The sequence below is a fragment of the Anastrepha obliqua genome, chromosome 6 (assembly GCF_027943255.1).
Source record: "Anastrepha obliqua isolate idAnaObli1 chromosome 6, idAnaObli1_1.0, whole genome shotgun sequence".
NCBI lineage: Eukaryota > Metazoa > Arthropoda > Insecta > Diptera > Tephritidae > Anastrepha > Anastrepha obliqua.
In genome coordinates this window covers 73,619,881-73,639,443 of record NC_072897.1, presented here as the reverse complement: position 1 = coordinate 73,639,443, position 19,563 = coordinate 73,619,881, and the positions used below count along the sequence as shown (strand labels likewise).

The 19,563-nt window shown below is 36.2% G+C and overlaps 1 pseudogene; it reads right to left on the bottom strand.

Moving 5' to 3' along the window:
* Positions 1 to 6,176: 6,176 nt before the first annotated feature.
* Positions 6,177 to 9,068, bottom strand: LOC129250720 (uncharacterized; annotated as a pseudogene).
* Positions 9,069 to 19,563: the final 10,495 nt, after the last annotated feature.

The window sequence follows — 19,563 nt, the reverse complement described above, 5'->3', positions numbered from 1 at the left end:
TGGATAAATTTAATTCAAGTTGCCATAAAAATGTGTAGTGAAATCAATAAAATATTATTTGATCAACGATAAACCCTTCCAGAAAACGCAGTGAATGCTGATGCTAAGGTTACCTTTAATTCGATAATTGTAGGAAATGACAAATGGACCATTGCACGTAACGTTGCAGTCTTTTGATGACCACCTTCATGACTTTTCGCGATGCTACCAGTATCATTGTAACGAGTAATGGTGCGATAAACAAAAACTTTATTTACTTTAAGGTGCTCGAGCTCACGAACAATTACTGGTTGTGATTTTCCAGTTAAATATAATGCAATCACACTATCACATTTGAAATCCACTACTGATTTTTTTTCTGCCTTTCTCTTTTTCTTAGTTGACACGATTTTGGCCGAGTTTAACAAAGCGCACCAGTGGCCTTCCTCCTCCTCTGCTACCACCAGCAGGTACCGCATAGAATACTTTCAGAGCCGGAGCGTTTGTATCCATTCAGACGACATGACCCAGCCAACGTAGCCGCTGGATCTTTATTCGCTGCGCTTTGTCTATGTCGTCGTAAATCTCATACCGCTCATCGTTCCATCGTCTGAGATATTCGCCGTTGCCAACGTGCAAAGCTCAAAAAATCTGGCGCAGAATGTCCTAAATATACGAAACCTCGAAATTATAACTGTCAACAGTGACGTGGGTGACGATACGGGAGTGCGCCGACTGTTTGTTTGAAGGCAGGAGGTACTTCGTTTTGTCCTCGTTCACCACCAGACCCATTCTCTTTGCCTCTTTGGTAGGTGAAATGGTTGAAGTGCCAGTCTGGCACTCCTCAAGTACCACTAAAGCGCCGCTTTGACACCATTATGAGACCTCCAACAGGCAGATATCTACAGCCAGCCAGAGCTGTTGATAGAATGGAGGAGATTGGATTTAGGCAGACGCACTGTCGCAGGCTGTCGAAGAAAGGAACGCCCAGTGACCTTAGTTGTTTAACTAACCCGGACATTTACAGAGAAAGTGCTGTGCACTCCCCTTCTCTGAAAGGCCCCCCCGCTTCTGCAAAGGGGGTTAAATTGTTACCCTAGCTTTTCCGCGTGTGCGCTAATCGTCCAGTGACCCTTAAACACAGCTACAAGTTTGGAAATTGAATGGCGAAGAGTCCGAAGAACTTTCTGAGTCCTTCGTATATCGTATTGGGACCACAGGATTTTCGAAATAGCATATGAAGAAATGGAGCTCCATCATTTCTGCGCTGTCCTGGGAAATAATTTGGGCAGTTCCCCTTTAACAACTGTCAGGGGGATGCCGATGGCCCGATAGGAGGTCTCTAAAGCCAATTCAGTCCCCTTCTTAGCAAGCTCATCAGCAATTCAATTTCCCTCTATGTTCCTATGTCCTGAAACCCAGATCAGAGAAATGCTACCTGCACACCCAAGATATTTGATCTCCTCCCTACAGGAGTTTACTAATTTCGTTCTGCACCATGGCGTCGTCAGAGCCTTCATCGCTGCTTGACTATCGGAGAAAATGTTAATATCTCCCTTTCTCCCACGTTCCCTAATCATTTTGCATGCCTGCAGGACCGCAAAGACTTGTGCTTGGAAAACACCAGCAGTGTTCGGCAGTTAAAAGGATATAGATTAATTGTCTGATTTAGAAAAAACCCCTGCTCCGACTCTCGATTCCATCTTGGAACCGTCAGTGAAGACAGAGATGCAAGCTTCGGTGCAGATTTTCCCCTCGATCCAATCCTGCCTATTGGGAAAGATTGCCCTAGCACGATCCTCAAGCTCTAGTGTGCGGATAGAGAGATCTGTTCGAAGTTCGAAGAAATGCTGTGTTAACTGCCTAAAAATGCTACCATGTCCCTTGAGAGATTGCCTCCAGAGGCCAACCTCCTCTAACCTGATTGCATTTTGAGCTGCGATGGAAATAACGGGAAAAGTCGATGGGAAGTAAGTGCAAAAATGCATTAGGGCAGCATTACATGATACGGTGGTGCCAATGCATGCAGTCCTTTGCACCCTCCCCAGTTTAGTGATATTATAGCCCTTCCGAAAAGCTTCCCACCAAACTAGGCAAAACCACTGCGATGTACATCCACAGCACGACCTTTGGCTTGAGTCCCCATTTTTTATCGAACATAAATTTGCAGGAGTAGAAGGCTATACTGGCCTTCTTTACCCGATTTGGAGTCAAATATACTTCCAAGATACCTAAATTTTGATGAAAGCGGGAGAACGTGGTTTTTTAATTTGGGAAGTGGAAAGGGTGGAGGTTTATGTTTTCTGGTAATAGCACCAGCTCTGTTTTATCAGAGTTTCCTTTGAGGGCGCAACTGGCAGTCCAGCGACTGATTACAGCCTATGACCTTCCCAAGATCGCAGCCATGACTGAGGGCCACGGTCCCACCAGTAGGACCACGCCTTCGGCATATGCTACTACTTTAACACCACCCTTATTTAGCATTATCAGAACTTCGCCAATAGCAACTAGCCAAAGTAGAAGCAAAGGACACCACCCTGCGGCGTCCCCCTGTGAACGAATCTAATGTCTTTAGACCATCTTGCCACGGCATTAACTTTTCTGCAGCCAAGCAGGGACAAGATCCAGAGACAGATAGGTCTTTCCACCTCTAGTCTATCTACCACAATGACAATTGACTCCGCCTTGATGTTATTAAAAGCACCCTCTATGTATATCTATGAAGGTTGCCAAGCGAATTGTTTGCCTTCCAAAAAATTTTCCACAGTGCCTACGACCTCGTGTACGGCTGATTCCGTGGTTTTCCCTTTCAGGTAAGCATGTTGCGCTGGATATAATTTGCATTCGATGTGCTCTCGGATATGGTAATCAATCAAACACTTTTTGGATAAATGAGGTAAGACTTATAGGCCTAAAGTCCTTGGCCGAAGTTGGATATCTCACGGTAGCGCTCACCATTCACAGTTACGTTACGATTCGCAGCATCTTTGAAAAAGTACGGCCCAATGATACCTCCAGCCCATAAACCGCACCAAACTGTGACCTTTTCTGGATACATTGGTAGCTCTTGCAATTCTTCTGGCTGATCTTCACTCCAAAATCGACAGTTCTGCTTATTTACGCACCCATTGATCCAAAAATGAGCTTCGTCACTGAACACAATTTTTCGATAGAAAAGTGGATCTTCGGCCAACTTTCCAAGAGCCCATTCACTTCGGCTTCAATTCTTGCACTAGTTATATTTTGAAGGGCCTCACACCTAAATCCTTTCGCAAAATTTCCACGTTGTTGAGTAACAGCGGACAAACGGCGACGAATCGATAATTGATGGTCATCATTAACACTGGCCGATACAGCTGCGATATTTTCTTCAGTTCGCACTCTACGTAAGCGTGTTGGTGGTTTGATGTCCAATAATGTAAATTTGGTTCTAAATTTAGTCACAATAGCTCGAATAGCCGCTTCAGTGGGTCGATTAAACTGACCATAAAATGGAAGAAGCGCGCGATAAACTTTCTTAACAGAACACTCATTTTTATAATAAAATTCAATGATTTGCAAGCGTTGTTCGTTTGTAAGACGATTCATGGTTAAATTATAGACCAAACTGGAGATGCTTGACAGTGAAACAAAACACGAAACGTGCGTTAGCTGTTTAGAACAACTGTTTAAAAAGATAATAGCTAAAAAATCACGCGTTATATGAGCCTTGGACGGCAAGCACCTCAAAATTAAAAAGGTCTCAACACTCCGGTTCGTTTGTTTTAAACTATAAAAGACGTTTAATATAGTTTTAATGGCTCTGGTCAGCGATATTGAGTTTCTCATGGTGGATATTGGTGCTACTGATAGTCTTTCCGACGGTGGAGTTTTTTCGAGAACTAAACGCTTTAATAAATGATAAATAACGAAAACAAGATTTAAATATACCGAGCTAGAATAAGTTATTTACGAACTGGATGCTGTACCGTACGTATTTGTTGCCGATGGTGCGTTTTTCCTTCGATGTTGTTGCTGAGATATAGCATTTGTATATAGTATTTGTACTTAAATAATCTTAATTGGCGACTAGCGCCATTTCCTTCGATGTAATGTAATTAAACCATTCGCGCATGATAAACTTTCTTCAGAAGAGCGTTTATTTAACAGGAGATTGCATTTAGTAAGGGCTGAAGTTGTACTTTCAGAATACTATCATCTCGCTTTTAGGCTATCTTGTTCGTAATGCGAGTTTCTCCGGGAAAAGCTGCAGTTATCGTTCTTACTTGTTACTTGGACAATTTTCAAAAAAAAAAAAGATATCGAATTCGTATTCTCAACAACTTGCCAGTGGAATACTTTTCACACAAAAATCAGGCGGCCGTCATAGCCAAATGGGTTGGTTTGTGACTACCATTCAGAATTCGGAGAACATAGGTATAAATCCCGTGAAACACCTAATGAAGACAAGTCTTTTCTATTAGCGGTCGCCCCTCGTCAGGCAATGGAAACCCCCCGAGGCATAGCACAGCCATGATACCGTCTTTTCAGTGCAAATAACTAAAAAACTAAAATAAATCCGCAAACTTTGCCCATCAAAAATTAAAACATCTAAACTTTCATATAACCGTTGGACCAACATACAAAGGTTCGAGTGTGTATATTCTGCATTCACGTGAGACAGTTTATAAAGTTATAAATCGAGCTGAAAAAGAGGTTAGATTAGAGCAAAAGCTTACAGGTGGGCTTAAAACTAAAATTCCTGGACGTACAGAACGCTTGATGATCCGAAAACTGGATCAAGACCCGAGAATTTCCTTGAGAAGATTTGTAAAGGAGCTTAACCAGGAGTGTGTGGTATTGATGTATTTCATGAAGCAGTGCGTCAAGCCATACTGCACCCTAAATATTCATCGAAATCAGCACGCAAGAAACCCTTGCTGTCTGCACAAAATGTAGAAAACCCCCCTAAAAAAAGCTTAGTCGGAGTGCTTAAAAAAATGTGGGTTTATCACGGAGAAAAAAGCAAATTTTAAATTTTACCAAGATAACGATCCAAAGCATAACGACTATAATGTACAGATGTGGCATCTCCAGAATTGCAGAATTGGCTTTTTGAAGAAAACAGTCCATAAAAGACATCCAAAGAATGCAGCAGCATTAAAAACAGCAATGATGGAGGAATGACAGAATATACCGAACATATACGATAAACAAATTGGTCCATTCCATGAAAAATCGGCTGCAAAATGTTATTGAAGCTAACGGTTATCATACCAAATATTAAATTAATAAAAAAATTACGTTTTTTTTTTTTAATTTGAAGCTTTGTATTAATTCCTTTTCAATGCTGTGAATCAGTATGATCCAGCGCAAAAAAGAAGATAAATAAAGAGTGCTATTTTTTTCTACTAAACTCGAAAAATTGAATTTTATAATCATTGTCCAAACTTATTTTTGACTTACTGCATTTGCTTACAGCTATGGCTAGAGAAATAGATGAATAGAAGACCTATACCCCTACAAGACAGCTGACTATCATATTAGCACTCATATTATCATCATCACTATCATCATCCAACTACACATTTTTGTTCTAGCCGTGGGAAAGTTCTGATAGTTTCCCCTTGTCGGTGTGATATTCTATCTCTCTTTTACCAATAGCAATTTCTTATAACTGAAAAATATATCTGCCCTGCTCTAAAGGCATACTAAATTCCTCATTGTTGTCATCACAAACTCATCAGCACAAATGGCCTAAACTCTTCATTGTTGTCATCAGAAACTCATCAGCACAAATGGCCTAAACTCCTCATTGTTGTCATCAGAAACTCATCAGCACAAATGGCCTAAACTCCTCATGATTGTCATCACAAACTCATCAGCACAAATGGCCTAAACTCCTCATTCGAAATTACACGACGAAAACGAAATTACATTTATATTATTATATTCATTTATTGTTTACAAACTAATTATTATAAAATTTGTATATTATATATTTACATATTTAAATTTATTCTAATAATATATATTTTTCATTTCTTGTTTACAAACTAAGAATTTTCATTTACATATTTACAGATTTAAAGATTTTACATATTTACAGATTTAAAGACTTTACATATTTACAGATTTAAAGATTTTACATATTTACAGATTTCAAGCTTTTACAAATTTACAGATTTAAAGATTTTACATATTTACACATTTAAAGTTTTTCTATTAATATATTTTTTTTGGTTACACCTATTGTGGCTTAAACGAACATACTTCCTAATAGCGCCTTGTACATCTTCTTTTGTTTTTTCTGAAAAGAGGTCTAATAAATGAAATAATTGTTAGCAACTCGTAGGTATTCTTCTTTTTGCTATGTACTTACCAAATATAAGTTCAACCGCCTTAAGTCTAAGAAGTGGAATCTTTCCTGCTCTTCCTTCTAAGTTGAAGCTGTACATGGCATCATCTGTGAATAGATAACGCATTACCCCGTCAACCGTCCCTTTCGTGCCTTTTGATCTTGCCAGAAGCCCAATCTACATATGGAAGAAAAAGTGTTATTTTCAAATTATACTAGCATTCATTTTATTATGTTACCATTGCGTCGGCGTAAGCTTTATTTATCAGCTTGGCTTCAACAGCCTGCACTTGCTCCACCGATTATACGGGAAACATAGCAGCAAGTTCCATGAACTCCTCGCTTTCCGCGTCCCCGGTGATGCGACTGACAGACTGTTGAACCCTAGCTGTCAGCACTTTGCATTCGCGCAACAGCTTACTTTGCGCTTGCACCTCACCACGTTCCGGCATCTGCAAAGGGAAATTTCGATGTTACAAACGAAATATATAGTACATATGGTGAAAGTCTGTTACTACCTTATCGAAAATGGCACTTTGTATGTCAGCTACTTGGCCAGCAACGCCCAGATGACGGGTCTCGACGCTATCCAGTTTCGCAAATATTTGGTCCTGGCATATCTGGATAGCGCTTAACTCAGCTATTATTGCCGTGTGTCTGCCTTTATATGACGACAACTTTTTGGGAAGAGCAGGCTTTTTTGGTGGAGAGCGCTCGTCATGGGGACATTCCACCCCAAACTGAAGGCTTCGAATTTGTATTTCTGAAATAAAATAAGAATATATAAAATCACAAATAAAAGTACATAAAACTGTACCGTCATTTTCTTGCCACTGACTTATTTCCACTTCTGAACATATTTCGTCGAATATATTCTGATCCGACTCTATTTAATATTATCTTAAAAAATCGTTAAAAAGATGATGTAGTATGGGTAAAAGTAAATATTTTCCTTCAAAAGGAATACAAAAATATTTATAACTAATGTCTTCTATATTTACATATACTTCTATTTCATTTAATACACTACTTAATAAAATCCCGAGACCAGTTGAGGAGTGCAACGGTTCTTCAAAATAGTTATCAGAGTTCGCTAAACGGAAAGCTTTAAAGACGTTTGTTTGTAATTTTCTGCCTATAACTTTAACAGGTCCTATTTTGTTGCTAAAGCAAAAACTATCTTTCTCTTTGTTAAAATCTATATTAAACTCGCCTATCTTGGAACTTTTGTTGGGATCTGCATGTACGGTTTGGCGTTCAAGTGTCCTAAAATAAATTTGTTGTAAAATCTTATTTGGTTTATTTATCAATTTTTTTAGATGCTGCATATAATTTTCAAATTTATAAGCAGAAAAACTATCTAAAGAACCATACTGTTTTACGCAATCTGGCAAGTGCAGCAAATTGTGTACGTTAAAGCTTATTAAATAGTCGTCATATAAATCCCCAAACAACCTTACAAATTCTTTCAAAATTTCATTTGCGACATTCAATTCTACCTTATAAGACTTTTCACAAGAAAGAAGTCGAATGCCAGCATGCAATAAAGTAAAATGGTAGTACAAATCGTCTGATATGCAATCTTTTAAAACAAATATTCCCGTATATAATAAAAATTGTCTAAATACCGTAGACTTCCAATTGCCTATTTGATCAAGATTCCTGGATATTCTGCAAAACTCCGAAGGAACAAAACTTGAGAGGTAATCCAATTTCGCATTCATTTTTGTTACATTGCCCCTTTTAATAAGCAATTGGAGTATTTTTTTCATTATACCTAAATCTACCAAATGCATTGGATCCAAGGGAAATTGTGAAACCATACCGATATTTGCAGATTCTAACAAACTTGCATGTTGCCTATACTCTAAACTATGATAACCTACATCTAATCTATTTTTAAAAGAGTCATCTGTTCTTAGTTGGCCTACTGTTTTAGAAAAGCTGACTCTTTGGCTATACTGATTTTCGCATATGCACTTTGGACAACTATTTCTGCCGGTATGTGATTTAACGCTCGTTACAAAGGCACGAGCTGGAGAGTCACAGGTGAAAGCCCTAATTTCAAATTGTTTTAATGTTTCATTAGGGCCTACCTTCAATCAATTCTCTCTTAAAAATATTATTTCTTCACAAAATTGCTTCAAAAATGCATCAACATTGTGGGGTTTACCCATGCCTGAAAAGCATCCAATGATGAAAGGGTCCTCTTTAGGAAAACCTACAACAGAACCTAAAATTGGCCATAATGTCCGATTCGAACTTTTAAATACTTTCAGACCATCAATTCCAACGTCTATATAAATCTTATCTACATCTTTCAAATATTCAAAATTTTTTGATTAAAAAGAAACTGAATTCCCAAAAAAAGTAACTCACCTCCTGTTATTGTTACAATATCTACTGTTTCTCGAATAGTACCTAAAAGAGTTTTAGTGGATAAAGGTATTCCTTCAACCCCAACCTTCTACAATGTTTGCAGTAAGTCAGTCAATGCACTTTGTGTTACATTATTTCTAACAGCCCATGCTTTTAGCTCAATATTTCGGTCATAAGTTGGAGTTGCATTTTCTAACCTATCATCTAATTCTCCAAAGTCAAATAAAAATCCCTCGTCATCACTACTACTATCTGAAAAGTTTGCGTTTGATACAGAAATATTTTGAAGACCGGCGGCTCTACTGGTACTAGGCATATCTTCATTAGAACAATTTACTCTATTACTATTACTGCTATTGGTATCAACTTCCATTTGATGAGCAAGTTCGTTCAGTTTTCTATGTTTTGCAACTGACGCTTTAAACAGTGTATTCTCCTTGCTCATCAAGTTGGCAAGAGTTTTTTTATTTATGCTCATAATTTTAACTAAAATATTGTATGTTAAATTTGAGTTAGTATTTAACTACTTAAAATAAAGTTATTTATTTCCAATGCCTTATTTATAACTTGCAACTTAAATTTTCATTGTAGACAAATTTATTTCGTGTATGATTTGAAAAAAAGAAAATTTTTGTTAGTTAGTATTTAACTACTTAAGTTTATGTTAGTAATTTACAATACCTTATTTAAAGTTCACGTTATATTTTCCTTGATGACAAATTGCCGCTTTTATTTAATGTATAATCTTCTGAAAAAAAATTTTTTTATTATTTCTATGTTATTATTTCATTATTATTATTATTTTTATATTATTATATTTATTATTTTTACTTTTTATGAAAATATTATATAACACGATAACACTTTTCACTATTTTGAACAAAATATCACAATTTGTTCAGAGCAGCCACAAAACTGCAACTTCACACTTTGTTGTTGTTTTTGTTGTAGCAGCATAAGCATTCTTCATACATATACGGAGAATACTGCTGTAGTGACAGTCCATGGCCGGATATAAATCCGGTAATGTAGAACGTTAAAAATTCTTATTTTACCAAAATGCTTATGAAACCACGATAAAATAACATTTGGTTAGAATTTAAATATGCATACCTGATTTACACTCGATTTATTCACAATCCACTTTTCACTGTAATATTTTAAATAATACTCGTATCACAAAAAACACAACCGCCTTCCACGAGGAAAATTTTTACAATTATGAATAACTAGATGCGCTTTTTGTTTGAAAGCGCGCCTAGAAATTCTTTTCCATACTTCTTAGTATTGCCAATTCCTGGGAACAACTAATAAACAAACAGTTCGTTTTTACGTTAAAGGAAAAATTTCGCGATTTAAATGTAATACATATAATTAATTGTTTTAAAATATTATATAATATGTTTTTTGGGTTATAATATAATTTTTATGAGACCACTGTCAAATTCAATCACACTTTCCTGAATACATTTTGAATACATGTAATTCTATTGAAAACTGAGAGTTGGTTTTTGTATGTAAATATGTATGTTTTTTTAATTTTTTACTTATTTATGTATTTTCTACTGAGTGTGCTTATTTTTTTTGTACTTATATGTATCTACATCAATGAAAATAAGGAAACTGTAAATTCCCAATTTTTGTTTTAAAAATACCCAATCAATATTTCTCCCGTTGCACAGTGCGGCCGATTTCCGAAAAGCTGGCCAAAACTCAAAAAATTAAGTAATTGATTCAAAATTTCTTACTCGGGGGTTGTCGGGGTCGCTGATTACGAATTTGATCTTCAAATTTTGAAAATCCACCCCCTTCCACCCCTATTGGCCACCCCCTCACGTGAAATAGCGTATATTCTAGAACATAATCAAGACGCATGTTAATTTATATGTTTTCGGGGTCGCTGATTACGAATTTGATCTTAAAATTTTGAAAATCCACCCCCTTCCACCCCTATTGGCCACCCCCTCACGTGAAATAGCGTATATTCTAGAACATAATCAAGATGCATGTTAATTTATGTTTTCAGGGTCGCTGATTACGAATTTGATCTTAAAATTTTGAAAATCCACCCCCTTCCACCCCTATTGGCCACCCCCTCACGTGAAAAAGCGTATATTCAAGAACATAATCAAGATGCATGTAAATTTATATGTTTTCGGGGTCGCAAGGTAGCAAGTGGTAGCAGCTGAATCTTGTTTTATTCAGTAACCATTACTTTTTTGAGTAACCTTTAATAGGTTTCAAAACAGCATATGACGGCGTTGTATTACTATATAGTTTGAAAACTCAAATTTTATAAAAAAAATTGCAAAAAATGTATCTACGTATTGCTGCAGCTAAAAATTTTGTGTCGAGGTATTGATATGTACTAAAGATTTCTCGTATTTTACTAACCTTCCGAAGATGATTCCATTTGGTTTTGTTCAATTTACTCCATTACAAAATCTTTCAAATGTGTACAACTTTCACTATTCATCGACAGTAATACGATGCTCAAACGAAGGCCACGTTGCGACTGAAAATACAGAGGATACTTAAGGTACAGGGCGTTGCTATGAACGGTTTTCACTACTCAAGGCATTACGGTAGCCAACCCAAAGACAAAAAAACTCTATCAAGAAACTTTTTTTTTTTTCGACTTTTGGCCAGCTTTTTGGGAATCGGCCGCACTGTGCGTTGTGGCATTACTGACGAATAGTATAAAAAGGAGCATTTCAACATCGCTTTCACGAGAAAAAGAGTTTCACATTTAGTTATCTCTTTTGCTCATTCGACAATTTTCAATTTGTCAATGCGCATGTATTAGAGACTAATAAAATATTTGTCAATGTGTTGGAATTTTTGCCGAAAGTACTCAGCACTGTCTTGTAGGGACTCTACAGATATTCGTACATATAATATTTTATGCCAATGTGTTGGACAATGAAATAGCGAATAGAAAGAATAGAATAGAAATTTCAATCATTAGTTAAGACGATTAAAGCTAACATTTTCGATACATTCTTGCTTGGTATAATTGCTAACATAAGATATGTAGATATATGATAGTGTTCTTTATTAAATAAAAAAATATTTGTACACTTTAAACACTACAAATAACTTAATTAAAGAATTTACGACATTGACTCTAATAATATGTTCACATATACGTAGATTCTCTACTTTTCGTGCTTAACTCCCAATCCGTAATTAAAAAGCGAGATTACCCAAACAAAATTTCTCTCCCGAAATCTGAGATTATAAAATAATCCTAGAATATAACCATATTTTTTTGCTGTGCTACCGATAAATATTTTTACGAATGTAAGGAGATACGTCAAAGTAAACACTAAATAAAACGGACGCCGGCAAAGAAAACAGGTTTGTAGATATAATTCTTAAAAAAAAAATTTGCTAAATATAATATTATTAATTTTGCCTTCATTTTACAGAAAAGAGATATCGCACTGGTACAGAGAAGCAGTCGAATTTCTTTTGGAATTGTGGCAAGAAGTACACCATGTATCCAATTAAAATTTCACAAACTAATGTTCTGTTGCAAATGAATTACTTTTATTTTAAGTTTGCAGATAAATTGAATTAAAAGTTTCCATGTATTTGTTGTGAGTACTTTAAATAGGTTCAATTAAGTTAATAATAAAAAAATTAATTTAAAAGGAATATGAAATAAGTTAAATATGAAAGGAACCTAAAAACGAAGCGTTTTATTCTCTTATGTGTTCTTCACTGAAGTTGTGGGCTTGAGTATAGTACGTCGGTTCTAGTTTCTCGCGTTGATTTGCGAATTCGAAATTTGTTTGGCTTCACCAATTTTTCCAAACCTTCCCTTCAAGTGACCGAAAGCGTTCTCTACAATTCTTCTAGACTTGGAAAGTTGTAATTAGTAATTAAAAACCGTTTCGCTGCATCTGGCCGTTGAGTTGTAAGGGTGAGGCTTCATTAGAAACTGTGGGAAGCTAAATACTGAGTCTCTCAGCACTACGACTGGAACATTTGTACAAAAAATTACTTTCGTGTTTTCGCTGAGGAGAGGGTTTTGCGTTAAGAACGACTGCTCGAAAATTTAAGAATCATGGCAGCGCCCGGGTGCCCCCACATTTATATACATAAACCTATACCTATGAAAAATTAAGGCCAGTATTTTCATCGGACTTATATACAACATGTTGGTATATTGTCAACGAGGGCTAGTAAAACGATTCAGTACCAACCTTCATAGTTATAATAGTCTACAGCATCACTGGCTGGACAAATACTTAGGAGCAAGGTTTTCATATAAAATATTTCATCCGCTTCCTTTTGACATAAAAAAAAACAAAGGAATCCAGGCTCATACAAAAGCACTCCTTAAAAAACTGGTAGGTGCTGGAAAGAATGTTTAGCTCCTAGAACTGGCCTTTCCTCACCTACAATACACGGACAGGCGTTGATTATTTTATTCACTAATAAAAAAGCCGATATACTGTAATATCAAATTTCGCACGCTCAATGCTGCCATGGCAGCCAATTGCGCAATTAAATTAGATATTCTTTCTCGTTGTCTTTTGTTTATATCGTTAGTAATAATTAAATAAACCAGAAACTACAAAATATTCTACCAAACTAATTTCTATGAAGAAAAACCATTCACACATTGATAGCTGATTGTCAATTTTGCCGGTAATCTGCCATATGTGAACGGGTAGATTAATTTTGTGGACTTATTGCTAAGTACTGCATATGTGTGTGAACATGCTTTAAGTTCATCTGTCGGTTAACTAAATACAATTCGAATTTTATTACAACATTTAAAGACAAAACTTTCCTTTACTACCATGATATATTTGAATGGGCACCACCCACAACAACCTAATAAGGTTCCTAAACCGCACAGACTGGATATAGTTATGCTGTAAAAAACCGTTAAACAAGTTGGCAACGAGGATGTGGCAACAAAATGGTGCGAAAGCGCTAGTTGGATTCTGGAAGAATCACCACTTTAACCAACCAACCAACCAACCCACCACGCCCATTAGAAAGAGCAAGGTCCCACCATTATAACTGTGAAAGTCCCAACCCCAGAAGAAGTTTAAAAATTAGGTTTTTTCCGACCGCATTTGCAGTTTGTACTGAAATACAGTTGAGGGGAAGAGTATACAGCAGTCGTCAACCCAGCAAGCATTTAACTTAGGTTTTATATTTCATAGCACTTATGAAAACGTTGTTTTATCGTAAAAGTTATGAGTGCCGATGGCGAAAATTTAGGTCAAAAATTGTCCGATTTTGCATCATTTCACTATTTATAAAAATTTTTTTTTTGTAAAAATATTTGTTTTTGTAATATACATGTATATTTGAAATCAAAAAAGCGCCGCAGGTTAAAATTTGGACTAAAAATCGCGCGATTATAATAAAAATAATAATAAAAGAATTGTTCCCTTTTGGTTGACTGGGTTTTTCTTATGTCGCTTTGTTCTTCTCTCTCTCATCGTTCGTTTGACAGTTCGCTCCTCAAATTTATGCTGAAAACAGTGAAGCCCGTAAACACAATTCCGACTCAGCTATTTCGATCAAACTAATGAGAACCCCATGTAAACGAAAAGTTCCTTCCTTCCGTATCGTAGTACCGTAGATTTTATTTCACGATTATTAAAAAAATTCCGTAATTCCGACCTCTCTCACCACACAGTGTTGCCAAGCAGTACATTTCGAAATCATTTACAAAATAAACTTAGAAAAATGATAATTTTTGTTAAAATAGCTTAAAAATACTGTTGAATAATGTTAATTATAGATAAATGAACTATTTGCATTTGTTGGTTTTTGGCTTTGGTTTATTAAACAATGAAAAATTGTAACTGATAACGTGGATGTGTGAAAAAGTGTGTAAGCAAAAATATCAATGGCAACATTGTGTAGATACAACCAAACACATACACACACAAACCGATGCATTGTGTAAATATGTAATTAAAAGAACGCAGTTGTTCTCGGTGGTGAGTTTTTGTGCACGGTAAGGGCATGCGGTAAGGGATTCCGTGCGGTCTTCACTGTTTTCAGCATTATTCTGCACGGTATTACAAACGCAGAGAATATTAATGTATAGAGAAGTCTAAATGACTGGAAAGTAAGCAATTTTCAGGGGCACTCGTTGTGCGAGCGAGGTACACCACAGCCACATTTTTCACCAAAGTTAACAGAAATATGCTCAACTGCTGAAATTTAACAGCCTTTGAGAATTAAGAGCATTTTTTTTGGAAACTTTCCCTTTTGTGCCAAAGTTAGGTTACAGGTGCTTTTTGTCTCTTTATTTGCATGAAAATTCAATTTTGAATTTGAATTGATTTTGCGTAATTTGCGCCAAAATTTCCATGTCAAACCAAAAGAGTCTAATGAACTTTAGTTTGAGAAAAACTTTTGATTGACGTCGCGCAATTTTCATTCGTTGTAAATTTTCCGAATTTGTTTAAACTTTGGTAAATTCAAAATGAGCAGAACGTGTCGTGTGCGCGGGTGCAATTTGAAAAATAGTGAAGTTAAGTTGTTTTCTTCTCCACAGGACCCCATAGAAGCAGAATCTGCATATTGCCAGGACGGAACATCTTCCACCCCACAACTCATTTGTGTGTGTAAAACACTTTGAGGCATGTGTTGTGGGGGGACAATGTTTGAAAAAGGGTGCCATCCCCACCCTTCGTTTAGGTAAGTTTTTGCGCAATACATAAGTAGGTATGTGTGTTTTTATATTTCGCTAAAGCGAACCTACAAGAACATCAAACACACATACCTACATATGTATTGCATACATTTGATATAATATTATGGTGGATAGGTTTTATTGCATACATTTGATATAATATTAGGGTGGATAGGTTTTATTGAGGGTGAGGTTTGCTAACTGGTAACATTAGAGTTTTGAGGCAGGAAAGTGGAGGAAGTTAGGAAATTTAAATTATTTTTGAATGTGTATGTGCATATATTTCATAGAAAATAATTTTTTATTAATAACCATAATATTACAATACCCGGCATCCGTTGCTATGCCTCGTTGAATAAAATCAAAACAACCATTGGATCATTTGGATCATAGTTGAACAGCTTATGCGGATTATGAAGTCTAGAGTGTGCTATAAATAGTGGGAAATAGGAAAAACTAAGATTTTTTAGATTAAATTTAAGCAAATATTCGATTATTAGTGATGAATGAGAGTGGTGGCGCGGCCTGGGGGCTGTGGGAAGGGAGTTCCATCATAAAAACATGCCTATAACCTTCATTGGGTGAAAATATGAATGTAATATATAAAAATTTTTAAGTCATTTGGTGTTGTCGTTTCGTACTGATGCGTTATATGTAGTTTGATGAATTATTATATGTTTATTAATTATTATACGTTTATAAATTATTAAATGTTTATAAATTATTATATTATAAAATAAATTTTTTTAATAGGGCACGACGATGACCCTACATACAGCTGTACAATTCCAAAGAAGCAACGAAGCTGTTGCGTGGCAGAATGCGTGGTGGAAAAGGGTCATACGTTGTACGTCTTTCCTCGACGCGGAGAGGCTCGAAATAGTTGGGCCCTGGCTTGCAACGTGCAACCAGCCGATACTGACAGGCTATATGTTTGTAAGCGCCACTTTAGTCCAGAGCAAGTAAGTCGTTTTAGAGTTTTAGATGGGGCTGTTGCATCTTTAAGATTAGAGCCAGTTACTAGAAGTCGCTCACCTAGTACTGGCTCTGATTGGGTTTGCCCGCCCGTAACTAAAGTGTACGTAAATCGTACAGTAGGTGTAGGAAACGATCTTACGTTAGAAGAATTCACAAAATATTCCATGCTAGAGGTAACAACGCAGGTACCCAAAAACAAAAACATCTGTGAGGACTTAGAAATCACAAGCAGTAGCGAACGATTTGCTCAGGCAGCTCGTTTTTATCGAAGCAATGAAATAAAATTAAAAAAAAGAATTCACGAGTTAGAAGCAGAAAATGAGAAGCTACTGCAAAAATATAAATATTTGTGTAGTCGTGCAGTTCTTGCGGAAGAAACTTCAAGCAGTGATGCTGTAACTTTCGCAAGGATGATCGTCAGTGGCCAAAAGAATCGTTATAACGAGGAGGAAAAGGCATTGGCCCAAAACATCAATTATATGTCCTCCAAAGCATATACGTTTATGCGTGACGATCTAGGTTTTGCTTTGCCCCATAAATCATCCCTTTCGCGTTGGCGCCCCATCAAATATGTTGTTCCGAGATTCGATGCCAATGTCTGTGATAATTTAGAAAAAATTGTTTCAACTATGTCCGACACCGAACGCATAAGCGTTCTATTATTCGATGAAATCATCATCAAATCGGACTTAAACTATAATAAAGCTAGAGATGTTATCGATGGGTTTGTAGACCATGGGGAAGGTTAACGTGAAAACAAAATTGGGAATAAATGTTTATTTTTTATGGTTAAGGGATTGTGCTCCACAGTGATGTCCATTTTGCGAAAAAATATCGCACAACTAAAAAAAATGGGGTTAAATTTGAACGGTATAGTTTTCGATCAAGGGCCCTCCAACATTAGTATCTTTAGATCTTTAGGGATTTCTGAGAATTGCCCTTTTTTCCTGCACGAAAACACACAATTTTTTTGCATAATGCATAATTTTTTTACAATAATCGTGTCACTTGATAAAGTCCGCCCGAAATACCTTGATGAAATATGACATCTTAACATCAGATGGAGTGACAAGCTTCAAGGTGATAAAAAAATTGTTTGATATAGATCAAATTAATCCACATTTTAAAATTTGTCCGAAACTAACGGAGGCCCATATATATCCCAGTTTTATGGAAAAAATGAGCGTTTCACGCGCGACTCAGGTGCTGGGCAATTCGGTAGCCTCTGGTGTCGACATGGCCTTGTCCCAAAATTTATTAGGCAGTGACGACTACGTGATAAAATGCGCTAAGCCCACACAGATGTTCGTTAAAAAAATGAATGATCTCTTTGATGAATTGGATGCAAAAAGATTCCAGTCGAAAAATCCTTCAAAATGTCCGATTAGGCGTGGTGACACCAAAAAAATTGATACATTAAATAAACATCTAGATTTTTTGCGGTCATTACAGTTGCCGGGAAACGCACGCGTTAAGTGCATCGAAGGTTTCCGCATAACGATTTTAGCGATGCAAAAGTTATGCGAGGAACTTTTCATTGAGCACAGCTCCCTCAAATTTATTTTCACCGGGAAAATAAATCAAGATGCGTTAGAAAACTTTTTCTATCGCATACGAGCTAGTCAGGGTATGAATATCCATCCAACAGCTCACGAAATTCAATACATAGTTGCGCGACTGATGTCAAGGAAAATTTTACGCCAGAGATTTGAGAAAAAAGGTTCTAACTGTACAGATGATGACGGTATAAATTTAGATTGGAATGTAGGCCCCGAAGATCGTCATCTTGAGACAGAGGTAGGAGACCAGCGAAATGAGGATCTCGTTTTAGAAGAGATTGATGTGGAAGACATGTATTTTGCTGAAGAAAGTAATGAAGCTGAGGTACAAGTGCAGCGTTACTTCACAGGCTATGATACTTACCAAAAAGTGCTGTGCAAGTTAAAATGTGAAAAGTGCACCCACGCCATGAGGAAAACAAAAGGGGAGCTGAAGTTGCATTCAGAAGCCCTGATAAGATCAAAAAACTTCACGGATGACAGCGATTTAAGGCTTGTCAATCCTGAAGACAGGGTTTTCGAAGTGTGTCGACTCCAAATGGTGTGGTACCGTCAGCTCTTCGCAAAATATGCCCACATTGCAGGTCTTAGGTGTTTAATGTTGTAAGCTCTAAAAGAAAAAGCACAAAAAGTATTTCCCGACTGGTTTGTAGGATCTGGCGAATGTAGAGATCATCGCGAGAAGCTATTAGATTTTCTGTTAACTGTCCTTTTATTCAAGAATGTAAAGTGGCTCTTGCGAAATGAGGTCAATAATGTCAAATAAAGAAAACTACAAAATAAATTAAAAAAGCTGTAGGTTGTAAGTAGGTTGTAAGCCAGGGCCCCACGAAAAGAGATTCGCCGTTCACACAGGTAATTAATAATCATTTAGCTATCTTTTGCATATGATGATACCTATTCTTTTATTTCAGGGTTTTCCACTTTTCTATTTATATATTTTACAGGTATTTTCCGTTTCAGGTTTTCTCTATTTTTTAGTCTATTTTACAGGTTTCTTTTTTATTTTTTCTTCTCTTTCAGCTAGCACCCGAGCCTAGATTTTTAAAGCACTACAATTTTTTCTTAATCATGATGGATTGAGAGTAGTGTTTTAAAAATCAGGTAAATCGCAATGACTTAATCGATGTCAATATCAAATTCGTGTGAGAAATTGTTGTAGTATGAGAATAATTTCGTAATTCGTGCTTTCACAATTTTATATTTTTTTTTTTCATTTCAGGAAATGTAAATACCTATTATTTATAGCATTGTAATATATATACATATACATATAAGAGTACTTAAATTACTTCTGAAGAAAAATAAAAAATTAAAAAAACAATACTAGTACAGTAGGTTCTGTTTTTATGCGGCTTTTTTTTATGTGGTTTTGAAATAGTGCGGTTTTTTTTTAAATTACAAAATGCATGTCGACCTATGGGGAATTGTACATATAAACAAGATTCTAAACCAGCTAAGCAAAAACTCATCACAGATTGCATCAGAAATGCTAACCCTACAAGTATGGAAGATATATAAAGATATAATTTTCAAAGATACAATATTTTGTTTATGCGATTTTATTTAATTATTTCAGATTCATGCGGTCTATGGAACGTATCTATAGTAATAATATGGGACTAGTGCCCTTTTTTATGCGATTATTTCAGATT